General features: G+C 44.7%; 3 non-coding genes across 3 annotated transcripts in view; all 3 read right to left on the reverse strand.

The window, feature by feature from the left end:
• The window catches only part of LOC139997157 (large subunit ribosomal RNA), a 4179-nt gene extending 3630 nt beyond the window's left edge, over window positions 1-549 (reverse strand). Inside the window, exon 1 of the ribosomal RNA XR_011802602.1 lies at window positions 1-549. This exon is cut by the window's left edge and continues 3630 nt beyond it. This is a non-coding gene — a ribosomal RNA (large subunit ribosomal RNA).
• Window positions 550-2682: 2133 nt separating this feature from the next.
• On the reverse strand, window positions 2683-2837 carry LOC139997164 (5.8S ribosomal RNA). The gene has a single exon (XR_011802606.1). It is a non-coding gene; the product is annotated as a 5.8S ribosomal RNA (ribosomal RNA).
• A 2822-nt stretch (window positions 2838-5659) lies between these two features.
• On the reverse strand, window positions 5660-7583 carry LOC139997153 (small subunit ribosomal RNA). Its single transcript, XR_011802598.1, has one exon. It is a non-coding gene; the product is annotated as a small subunit ribosomal RNA (ribosomal RNA).
• Window positions 7584-12500: the final 4917 nt, after the last annotated feature.

A 12500-nucleotide genomic window follows, 5' to 3' on the forward strand; every position in this document is an offset into this window, starting at 1 on the left:
AGGTGGCGTGCCCTCGCCAATGGAACCACGAAGGCCCACCCGGAGCATCGCTCACCAACGATCACCGACGCCGTCGACGATGAATCTCCCCATTCGATCTTTTGGGTTTCTCAGGTTTACCCCTGAACGGTTTCACGTACTCTTGAACTCTCTCTTCAAAGTTCTTTTCAACTTTCCCTCACGGTACTTGTTCGCTATCGGTCTCGTGGTTGTATTTAGCCTTAGATGGAGTTTACCACCAACTTAGGGCTGCACTCTCAAGCAACCCGACTCTAAGGAGAGATCCTCCCGAAACGCGTTCCGGTCACTACGGGCCTGGCACCCTCTGTGGGTACATGGCCCCATTCAAGATGGACTTGGACGCGGTTCGACGTCACGGGATAAACGGATCCTCCCGAACACTACATTTCCCAACGGCGGAACCGCGGGATTCAGTGCTGGGCTAATTCCTGTTCGCTCGCCGCTACTAAGGAAATCCTTGTTAGTTTCTTTTCCTCCGCTTAGTAATATGCTTAAATTCAGCGGGTGATCTCGCCTACTCTGAGGTCGCTTCAACGTCACGACACGGTGACAATTTTTTTTTTTCAAAGAAAAAAAAATTTCGTGCCATGTGGGCGCGATTCGAGAAAAGCAAGACGGTTTGATAACAATGCGACAGAGGGTCTTTATTTTTATTTCTCTCTCCGAGAATCGCCTCAAAGAGAAAAAAAAATAAAAAAAAAAAATTAATTCGAATAGAATCGAGAACCGTATATTCTATCTCGATCGAGAAACGTTTTATGCATCTCGCCAAAGTGCCTTTTAAACTTCGTTCGTCGTATCATGTTCGAGCTAAGACTCACGCAAGACACCCGTAACGATCTCCGGTTTTTAACGCCCGTCCTCTTTGTATAATATATATATATATATACGTGTTATGTATAATATATCTCCCGTAGCCGTTTCTCTCTTCTCGACGATTCCAGCGGTTCCTTGTTTTCGCCTGTTATTGCTGGCACAGAGATCGAACACGCGACATATATATATATATAACATATCGGTTTCTTTGCTCTGTACCAACGACGAAAACGCACGGGAACTCACGCAAGTGGAAAAGCGAGCGCGAGACGTACACAACGGGGTGAATTTATTACTCGGGGACTGGACGACCGGCGATACGTTAGGATGCGCGGTCCAGCGATAGACGACGAAGAGACATGGGATGACCAACGATCTCTTTTTCTCTAATACTCGGAGCGCCGAATCGCCTTAAAGCAAAAAAAAATCACACGCGCGTACGTCGTACGTACGGCGCGTGTATACCTCGTCTCTAATCAAGTTTCGTTAGTCTTTCTCGAGCCTCGCCAAAGAGGATCGTTCTCTTCCTCTGCGCGATCTCTCCGTGCCAATGTCAGAGATTATTCTCTCTTTCGCACGACGACGAAAACGACTATTTTCGACGATCCGAACAACTTTGTAACGGACTCACATGCACATCTTAAAATCGGGTACAGAAACGTTGCGCAACACCGTGAGCTTTTCTCTTCTTCGTCACCCTTAAATATAGCCGATCGTAGACGCACGCTAGATCGTAACACACTTTTCGTTGATTTCCGACGAACGTGGCTTTGGGCCAGGCGCGCGGGCAGAGAGATACGCGACCGACGGGGAAAAATTCGTCCCGATACATGTACGCGTACTCTCCGATCTCCGCGCAACGCTGGGGATCATCTCCCTAAGTCATCAGCGTTCGAAGAAATCTCGTGTGTCCGTTCCCGGATCTACGGCTTTCTCTGGGTTCGCGAAGAACAGAAAAAAGCACAGAGGATGAAAAACGCAACGACGACCCATCGATGCGACGGTCCTCGTTGTCTTCTCGTCAGTCGTCTCGCGCCTGCAGAATACATCTCTGCCGCACGAACAGACGGAGTGGGTATTCGATCCCTGGGGCTGTACGAGTAAAAACATCTTGATGAAAAGACGGTTGTGTTTCTTTAAGGCACACAGTTTTTCGTTACGCCACCAAGTTTAGGTTTAGGTTTTAATATCTTGGTTCTCTTTTCTCTCCTCTCTCGACTGACTTTGTTCAAAAATATTTTTGCTTTCTCTCAGTCTCGCCAAAAATTCATTTAAGACGACGTCGGGGGCGCGGTCATTCGTGCTTATCGAAGACTAACAAAACGTAGCAGAGGCTGATACAAAAAGAAAAAAAAAATCGGCCACGAAGAAAACTCGCTCTGTGTATCTCGATAACCGCGTCGACGACGACGGTTCTCTCCGCGCTCTTTTAATTCGTATCCTTCTTCTTGCGCTTCGTCCGACTCAGAAACGTTCGTAAAACACGAACGACGGCGGGTTGTCAAGCCAAGAAGGGACAGAGAAGAGACGGAGGTAGTTTTGCGAGTCTCCCGTGAACGCGATAGATTTTTCATATATATTTGTATCGAGAGCATGCGTACGCCGGTCTCCACACGATCCAGCGACGAACGCCGACGAACGTCCAACAATCGCTCGTACGTCGCGTACGAGCCCTCGACCGCTCTTTAATTCGTATTCTTTTGCTTGGCGCTCGTCCTCCGACTCAGAAACGTTCGTTTAAATATAAAACGAACGACGGCGGGCTGTCGACGAGGCAAGAAAGAACAGAGAGAGACGGACCGAGAGCAACGATACGCAACGCAAGCAGTCTTAGGTTTACGTGAGCAACCCTCAGCCAGGCGTGGTCCAGGAATTGTATCCGTGGACCGCAATGTGCGTTCGAAATGTCGATGTTCATGTGTCCTGCAGTTCACACGTTGACGCGCAATTAGCTGCGTTCTTCATCGACCCACGAGCCAAGTGATCCACCGTTCAGGGTAATCGTTTATGCATGGATTTTTGTTTGTGTACTCAGGTTTTTGTACTCTTATTCTCGGTTCGAAAGAAGCCGATATCCGACAAACGTCCGACCAACGGGAATCGAACGCGCGGAAGTCGCCATATGATTGACGACACGAAAATACGTTCGAAAACGAAATCGGACGGACTGCGCGACGACACACGCAGCCCGCCGACCGGGCGTAAAGTGCATTATAATATATAACAACCAACGAGATCGAAGCTCCGTTCGTCAGGAAACGACGGGGATATAACACCCGATTCTGAATCCTCTGTACAGCACACGATCTCGCGAAGAAAGCGCACGGTGGCTAGCCCATGATATATATATAAGTTCGTTCCTCTCGTCCAGTTATTCGAAGCAAACAGCCGATATGCATCTCCATCGTTCGGGTAAAAAAAAATCGATGGGACGCGCACGGTCGTAGTCTTCCTCGCGCGGTCGTTTCTTCCCGATAGCCAGAAGCAGAGTTTGAAAAACTCTAGCGACGGAACGAGGCATTAGACTCTCGACAACGAGGATACAGACACGGCCGGCGGTCCCCTCTGAATCGACTTCGGTGGTTCAGGTAAAAATAAAAAAAATCGATGGGACGCGCACGGTCGTCCTTCCTCTTCCTCGCGCGCGGTCTATTCTTCCCGATAGCCAGAAGCAGAGTTTGAAAAACTCTAGCGACGGAACGAGGCATTAGACTCGCGACAACGAGGATAGAGAGACGACCGGCGGTCCCCTCTGAATCCACTTTGGTCGCTCAGGTAAAAATAAAAAAAAATTCGAAAGGGACGCGCACGGTCGTCCTTCCTCTTCCTCGCGCGGTCTTTTCTTCCCGATAGCCAGAAGCAGAGTTTGAAAAACTCTAGCGACGGAACGAGGCATTAGACTCTCGACAACGAGGATAGAGAGACGGCCGGCGGTCCCCTCCGAACGGATGGCGACAACGACGACTAAAGCGCGAAAAATCGCGACGAAAAGGAACGCATCTCCGTTCAGGTGTATGTGTGTGCGTGCGTTTAAAAAAAATTCGATGGGACTCGCAGCCATCGGCCTCGCGCGGTCGTTTCTTCCCGATAGCCAGAAGCAGAGTTTGAAAAACTCTAGCGACGGAACGAGGCATATGACTCACGACAACGAGGATATGGACAGGCGGTCCCCTCTGAACGGGTCGACGAGACGATGGTAAAAGAGACGAACCGGACGAAACTTCCGTCGATCAGGTAAAAATAAAAAAAAATTCGATGGGACGCGCACGGTCGTCGTCGTCTTCCTCGCGCGGTCGTTTCTTCCCGATAGCCAGAAGCAGAGTTTGAAAAACTCTAGCGACGGAACGAGGCATATGACTCACGACAACGAGGATAGAGAGACGGCCGGCGGTCCCCTCTGAATCGACTTCGGTGGTTCAGGTAAAAATAAAAAAAATCGATGGGACGCGCACGGTCGTCCTTCCTCTTCCTCGCGCGCGGTCTATTCTTCCCGATAGCCAGAAGCAGAGTTTGAAAAACTCTAGCGACGGAACGAGGCATTAGACTCGCGAGGATAGAGAGACGGCCGGCGGTCCCCTCCGAACCAACTTCGTCTAGTTAAGAATCGTTACTCTTTACCATCACTCGCACTGGTATATATCTTTTCGGGCCAACATCCACGCAATGCGTTTTCGTTCTAGGTTACCCGATCCACGAGTACGAACGTACAACGTGGTTTCGTTTTGTCGAACATCGTATATCGTTCGCCGTTGAAACGAACGACAACGAAACGACATAGGAAGAACGAACGCCCTTTGGGTAGGAAGCACGTTTCGAGGAACGACGAGAGTTTGGAGAGACGCGCGAGATAGCTGGAGACGCGCAGATATAGGTATCCATGGATCTTCGAAGAGAACCTTCGAAGATATATAATTCGGTATCCTTTTTTTCTGCGGCTCGCTATTCGCGTTCTTTCGCTCTCGTCGACGACTCGTTATAGACGCTTCGTTCGATCCCAAAGAGCAGTCTTCCTTATGTCCCGTTGCTAGGAGGTGAGGCCTACGCAACGCAACTACGAAATATAGAAGAGGTGTGAGCAGTGATCTCTCCGACACGAGGCACTTTAGAGATTTTAGTTTATATATTATATTGTTCGTTCGTTGGATTTCCACGATGCAAATACGAAATACGAGATCGTGACGGCGGGTCTTTCTGTGTACGACCTCACGCAGGCGCCTCGATCGCATTTCTCATTACACGTGGTTTCCACTGTAACTTTTAGTTTTTTCGATATGTGTTCAGCTCAAGTTCCCTCACATATCGTTATTATTATTATTATTATTAATAGTAGCGGTTTCGTGTTATAGGATTCGGAGACGGCGGGTCTTTCTGTGTACGACCTCACGCAAGCGCCTCGAGAATCTTTTTAAGTTTTCCGTGTGTTATATTATTCGGAGACGGCGGGTCCTTCTGTTTACGACCTCACGCAGGCGCCTCGAGAATATTTTTAAGTTTTTCGTTTGTTATAATATTATTCGGAGACGGCGGGTCTTTCTGTGTACGACCTCACGCAGGCGCCTCGAATTATTCGTGTAAAAGTATATCTCTTCATCCCGATGATCGAGAGAGAGTGCCACACTCTTCGTATAGTTTCGTAACTGGAGCGTCTCTCACCTCCTTATTGTAAAAAATTTGGCTTTTGTCAAAGTATATAGCTTGTTAATACGTCGTATATACTTTGTGTCGATATAGGAGGAGTACGGCTCCTTACCGACGATATTATATATATTTTATTATACAGTGTTCAAGTCAAATATATTCTTTGTGTTTTTGTATTTTTCGTTAATGATCCTTCCGCAGGTTCACCTACGGAAACCTTGTTACGACTTTTACTTCCTCTAAATGATCAAGTTTGGTCATCTTCCCGGTAACATCGGCAATGCTTATCACATTGGCCGCGCACCAGTCCGAAGACCTCACTAAATCATTCAATCGGTAGTAGCGACGGGCGGTGTGTACAAAGGGCAGGGACGTAATCAACGCGAGCTTATGACTCGCGCTTACTGGGAATTCCTCGTTCATGGGGAATAATTGCAAGCCCCAATCCCTAGCACGAAGGAGGTTCAGCGGGTTACCCGGGCCTTTCGGCCAGGGAAAACACGCTGATTCCTTCAGTGTAGCGCGCGTGCGGCCCAGAACATCTAAGGGCATCACAGACCTGTTATTGCTCAATCTCGTGCGGCTAGAAGCCGCCTGTTCCTCTAAGAAGATTTGTTTGTACGTTGGTAGTAAAAACCCGCCGACCGAAGCCGGGGGCCTTCGAGATACCATAATTTACGTCTATTTAGCAGGCTAGAGTCTCGTTCGTTATCGGAATTAACCAGACAAATCGCTCCACCAACTAAGAACGGCCATGCACCACCACCCACCGAATCAAGAAAGAGCTATCAATCTGTCAATCCTTCCGGTGTCCGGGCCTGGTGAGGTTTCCCGTGTTGAGTCAAATTAAGCCGCAGGCTCCACTCCTGGTGGTGCCCTTCCGTCAATTCCTTTAAGTTTCAGCTTTGCAACCATACTTCCCCCGGAACCCAAAAGCTTTGGTTTCCCGGAAGCTGCCCGCCGAGTCATCGGAGGAACTTCGGCGGATCGCTGGCTGGCATCGTTTATGGTTAGAACTAGGGCGGTATCTGATCGCCTTCGAACCTCTAACTTTCGTTCTTGATTAATGAAAACATTTTTGGCAAATGCTTTCGCTTCTGTCCGTCTTGCGACGATCCAAGAATTTCACCTCTAACGTCGCAATACGAATGCCCCCATCTGTCCCTATTAATCATTACCTCGGGGCTCCGAAAACCAACAAAATAGAACCGAGGTCCTATTCCATTATTCCATGCACACAGTATTCAGGCGAAGGTAGCCTGCTTTAAGCACTCTAATTTGTTCAAAGTAAACGTATCGGCCCACCTCGACACTCAGTGAAGAGCACCGCGATGGGATATTAGTTGGACCGCCCCGCGAGGAGCTAAGCCCACCGATAGGACGTACCACATAATGCCAGTTAAACACCGCGAGCGGTGAACCGACACTGTGACACACAGATTCAACTACGAGCTTTTTAACCGCAACAACTTTAATATACGCTATTGGAGCTGGAATTACCGCGGCTGCTGGCACCAGACTTGCCCTCCAATTGGTCCTCGTTAAAGGATTTAAAGTGTACTCATTCCGATTACGGGGCCTCGGATGAGTCCCGTATCGTTATTTTTCGTCACTACCTCCCCGTGCCGGGAGTGGGTAATTTGCGCGCCTGCTGCCTTCCTTGGATGTGGTAGCTGTTTCTCAGGCTCCCTCTCCGGAATCGAACCCTGATTCCCCGTTACCCGTTACAACCATGGTAGGCGCAGAACCTACCATCGACAGTTGATAAGGCAGACATTTGAAAGATGCGTCGCCGGTGCTAGATGACCATGCGATCAGCACAAAGTTATTCAGAGTCACCAAAACAAACGATGGACGAACGGACGAGCCATCCGCCACCGATTGGTTTTGATCTAATAAAAGCATTCGTACCATCTCTGGTACGAATCTGTTTGCATGTATTAGCTCTAGAATTACCACAGTTATCCAAGTAAGTTTAAGTATGATCTAAGAAACCATAACTGATTTAATGAGCCATTCGCGGTTTCACCTTAATGCGGCATGTACTGAGACATGCATGGCTTAATCTTTGAGACAAGCATATGACTACTGGCAGGATCAACCAGGGAACTTTGTATTTTATATATATATTATATATTAGAGTCAAAAGACTCTCTTTTTAAAATAGCCTCAGAGTGTCGTAGGTGGGTCCGTAACACCGTACGACGAGACTTTTCGTTCTTAGTGAACGTTCGACGACACCCTTTTAATTCCCGTTGTAACGTCGAACGCCACTACTCTCTCTCCTCTCATTTCGCCACTCTCTCTTTACTTTCTTTCGTTCGTTTGATTGTTTGTGTGGAATATTTTAAGATCATTCTGTTCATAGGATCATTCTGTAAGAATGGTTTGTTGGTTGAACGAATATGCCTTAGCGGTAAAAAGCACGTAAACTGCATGCTGAACGTACCGTCCTCGTAAGAAACATATTCGTTCGTTCTTTTGATATTCTCCAATCAGAAAGAACGCACTTCCTAAAAGGTAGTACGCTCCCCATTAGCCTTTCGTATGTTTAAAACGTACTGCGTACGCTATAACATAAGTTTTGGAACGGTCTCTGCCGAACCAGCATGAATTGATACTCAGTTAGTAACAAGCACACTGCCCTAACTTTTTTTAAAGTTAGTGCGAGCATACAGGATCCAGCTTCCCGACTAAGGGGAACCTTGCCACGTTATTTGGTCATTACGTCCAGGACAGCGACCCGCGGCGCAGCAGTGTAGAGAAAGAGTCGATACGAGAACGAAGGAACAGTCGAGAAATAGTAAAAAAGTTCACTAAGACTCGAGGAGCGGTGACTGAATTCTCAACCGAGGCCGTAGAATAGCCACGCGCTCGACGCTGTTCCGTCCGGACCGTCCGACTCGACGTGTCTCTTATAGATACCAAAGCGCCGGCCGGACGGTCGGCGCCGGCCGGGCCAGCGGCCGGGCGCTTACCATGTAAAACCTCCGTTAGAGCGTACCGTCGGACTTAGTCTCTGAAACGCTCGACCACTTTTTTCGAATAAACTACCCTTAGAAAACATCCTATCGTCGAGATATTTTAACGCACCGCTTATTTTAATATTTCAAACGAGTTTTTATCGAAAAATTTAATTTTTTTTTTTTTTTCAAAATCGCATCAGTAAACCACCTCTTTTAACGAATACGGACAAAAACCACGTTCTTAATCGATTAGAACACGTTAAAACAACGAGAAATATGCAAAAAAATATATACCTTGCAACGTTAATTAACGAAAAAATTAAACAAATATCGCAGTCGTGTCAGTTCGACGGACACTAATTTTTTAAAAAATTCGAAAAAAACGTTTAATCCAGTTGTATTTAATAGAGATATAACCGTTTCTGCAAAAATATTTATACCTTATAACGCTTTTTAACGAAATAACTCGAAATAAGCTTTTCGGACTTTTCCGCCGGCCGAAATTTTTCTAAGTCCCAACGTACCGTCGGACTTAGTCTCTGAAACGCTCGACCACTTTGTTCCAATAAAGTACCCTTATAAAACGTCCTATCGTCGAGATATTTTAACGCACCGCTTATTTTAATATTTCAAACGAGTTTTTATCGAAAAATTTAATTTTTTTTTTTTTTTCAAAATCGCATCAGTAAACCACCTCTTTTAACGAATACGGACAAAAACCACGTTCTTAATCGATTAGAACACGTTAAAACAACGAGAAATATGCAAAAAAATATATACCTTGCAACGTTAATTAACGAAAAAATTAAACAAATATCGCAGTCGTGTCAGTTCGACGGACACTAATTTTTTAAAAAATTCGAAAAAAACGTTTAATCCAGTTGTATTTAATAGAGATATAACCGTTTCTGCAAAAATATTTATACCTTATAACGCTTTTTAACGAAATAACTCGAAATAAGCTTTTCGGACTTTTCCGCCGGCCGAAATTTTTCTAAGTCCCAACGTACCGTCGGACTTAGTCTCTGAAACGCTCGACCACTTTGTTCCAATAAAGTACCCTTATAAAACGTCCTATCGTCGAGATATTTTAACGCACCGCTTATTTTAATATTTTAAACGAGTTTTTATCGAAAAATTTAATTTTTTTTTTTTTTTAAAATCGCATCAGTAAACCACCTCTTTTAACGAATACGGACAAAAACCACGTTCTTAATCGATTAGAACACGTTGAAACAACGAGAAATATGCAAAAAAATATATACCTTGCAACGTTAATTAACGAAATAATTAAACAAATATCGCAGTCGTGTCAGTTCGTCGAACACAAATTTTTTAAAAAATTCGAAAAAACGTTTAATCCAGTTGTATTTAATAGAGATATAACCGTTTCCGCAAAAATATTTATACCTTATAACGCTTTTTAACGAAATAACTCGAAATAAGTATTTCGGACTTTTCCGCCGGCCGAAATTTTTCTAAGTCCCAACGTACCGGTCCAGAATGAGACAAAGTTCCAAAGGCCCGGTCGTATCCGTCCGTTTTTTTTTAACCTTCCACGGACGAAATAAACGTTTAATCCCGACGTAAAATACAATAATATAGCGATTTATATAAAAATATTCATACCTCATAACGCTTTTTAACGAAATAACTCGAAAAAACTTTTCGGTCCGAAATTTTTCTAAGTCCCTACGTACCGGTCGAGAATGCGACTAAGTTCCAACGTCCCGGGCGCGATCATACTTTTTTTATATAACTTTTCAGCGACGAAATAAATGCTTAATCCCGATGTAAAACGTCATTTTAAAGCGATTTATGCAAGAATATTCGCACCTTATAACGCTTTTAAGCGAAAAAATTCGAAAAAACGGTTCGATTAAAAATTTTTTTTTAACGTTTTCGGGACGAAATAAACGTTTAATCCCGACGTAAAATATAATAATATAGCGATTTATATAAAAATATTCATACCTTATAACACTTTTAAGCGAAATAACTCGAAAAAACTTTTCGGTCGAAAATTTTTCTAAGTCCCTACGTACCGGTGGAGAGTATGACAAAGTCCGACGGGCCGAGTCGCGTCGGTCCACTATTTTTTTTTAACGTTTTCGGGACCAAATAAACGTTTAATCCCGACGTAAAATACAATAATATAGCGATTTATATAAAAATATTCATACCTCATAACGCTTTTTAACGAAATAACTCGAAAAAACTTTTCGGTCGAAAATTTTTCTAAGTCCCAACGTACCGGTCCAGAATGAGACTAAGTTCCAACGTCTCGGGCGCGATCATACTTTTTTTATATAACTTTTCAGCGACGAAATAAACGCTTAATACCGACGTAAAACGTCATTTTAAAGCGATTTATGCAAGAATATTCGCACCTTATAACGCTTTTAAGCGAAAAAATTCGAAAAAACGGTTCGATTAAAAATTTTTTTTTAACGTTTTCGGGACGAAATAAACGTTTAATCCCGACGTAAAATATAATAATATAGCGATTTATATAAAAATATATACGCATCATAACGCTTTTAAGCGAGATAACTCGAAATAACTTTTTGGACCGGAATTTTTCTAAGTCCCTACGTACCGGCCGGGGGATCGACGAAGTGCCAACCTCCCGGTCATGTCGGTCCGGAGGGGGCAATTTTTAAAAAAAATAAAACGAAATCGTTACGTTCGACTAGAATTCGTCGAACCATAACGATTTCTATAAAAATATTCATACCTCGTAACGCTTTTAAGCGAAATAACTCGAAATAACGTTTCGGTCCGAAATTTTTCTAAGTCCCTACGTACCGCTCGAGAATGAGACTAAGTTCCAACGTCTCGGGCGCGATCATACTTTTTTTATATAACTTTTCAGCGACGAAATAAATGCTTAATCCCGACGTAAAACGTCATTTTAAAGCGATTTATGCAAGAATATTCGCACCTTATAACGCTTTTAAGCGAAAAAATTCGAAAAAACGGTTCGATTAAAAATTTTTTTTTAAAGTTCTCGGGACGAAATAAACGCTTAATCCCGACGTAGAAATACATAATATTGCTATTTATGTAAAAATATATACGCATCATAACGCTTTTAAGCGAGATAACTCGAAATAACCGTTCGGTACGAAAATTTTTCAAAGTCAGACGGGCTCTCGAGCGTTGCTCGCTCGCTGCGCTCGCTCGAAAAAAAAACTAGCCCAACCCAAAACCAATCCCTTTTTCGCGTTCGTTCCTCGATTTCTCTTAAAATCGGAGAAACTGGCGGGATCGGTTTTGGGTTGGGCTAGTATAGGTTCGAGCGAGCGCAGCGAGCGAGCAACGATCGCGACCGTTACTTCGTACGTCCACGGTATATTTTCGTTACGTTAATTTTTCGTTACTTTCGTCTCGTTTCTTGGATCGATCGAGAGCGGTTTGGTCGATGGTGAAAGAAGGAAAAAACGAGAGAACGAAAAGTAAAAGAGAAGCGAGCGCGCGTCTCGCCCTTGCGAATTACGTCGTCGTTCGTACGTACGTACGTACCTTAAGAATATCGTACGTACCCCGGCGCTGACCCGCGATGCGGGGGGTTGGGGGGGGGGGGAGTGGCGCCCGGGCACGCCCTCGAGACGTTATCTCTATTGGATTTAAAGGAAAAAAAAATCGCTACGTACGACCATCGTTCGCATCGACGGCCGTACGTAGCGAAATTGTGTTTGGAATTAAATTGTCGATTCCAGCGGAGTATTGGTTTTTGCTTGAAAACGACAAAGTCCAGCGGCGTATTGCTTTTTTTTTCATGCCAACGACAAAGTCCAGCGGCGTATTGCTTTTGAATCGCACTCGACGAAAATTGATTTAAAGGAAAAAAAATCGCTACGTACGACCATCTAAGGCCGTACGCAGCGAAATTCCTTTTTCAAGCGCACGCGACAAAGTCCAGCGGCGTATTGCTTTTTTTTTATGCCAACGACAAAGTCCAGCGGCGTATTGCTTTTGCAAGCATACATATAAAAATTCAAAGTCCAGCGGCGTATTGCTTTTGCCGGCATATAAAAATTCAAAGTCCAGCGGCGT

Source organism: Bombus fervidus, unplaced genomic scaffold (assembly GCF_041682495.2).
Source record: "Bombus fervidus isolate BK054 unplaced genomic scaffold, iyBomFerv1 scaffold0033, whole genome shotgun sequence".
NCBI lineage: Eukaryota > Metazoa > Arthropoda > Insecta > Hymenoptera > Apidae > Bombus > Bombus fervidus.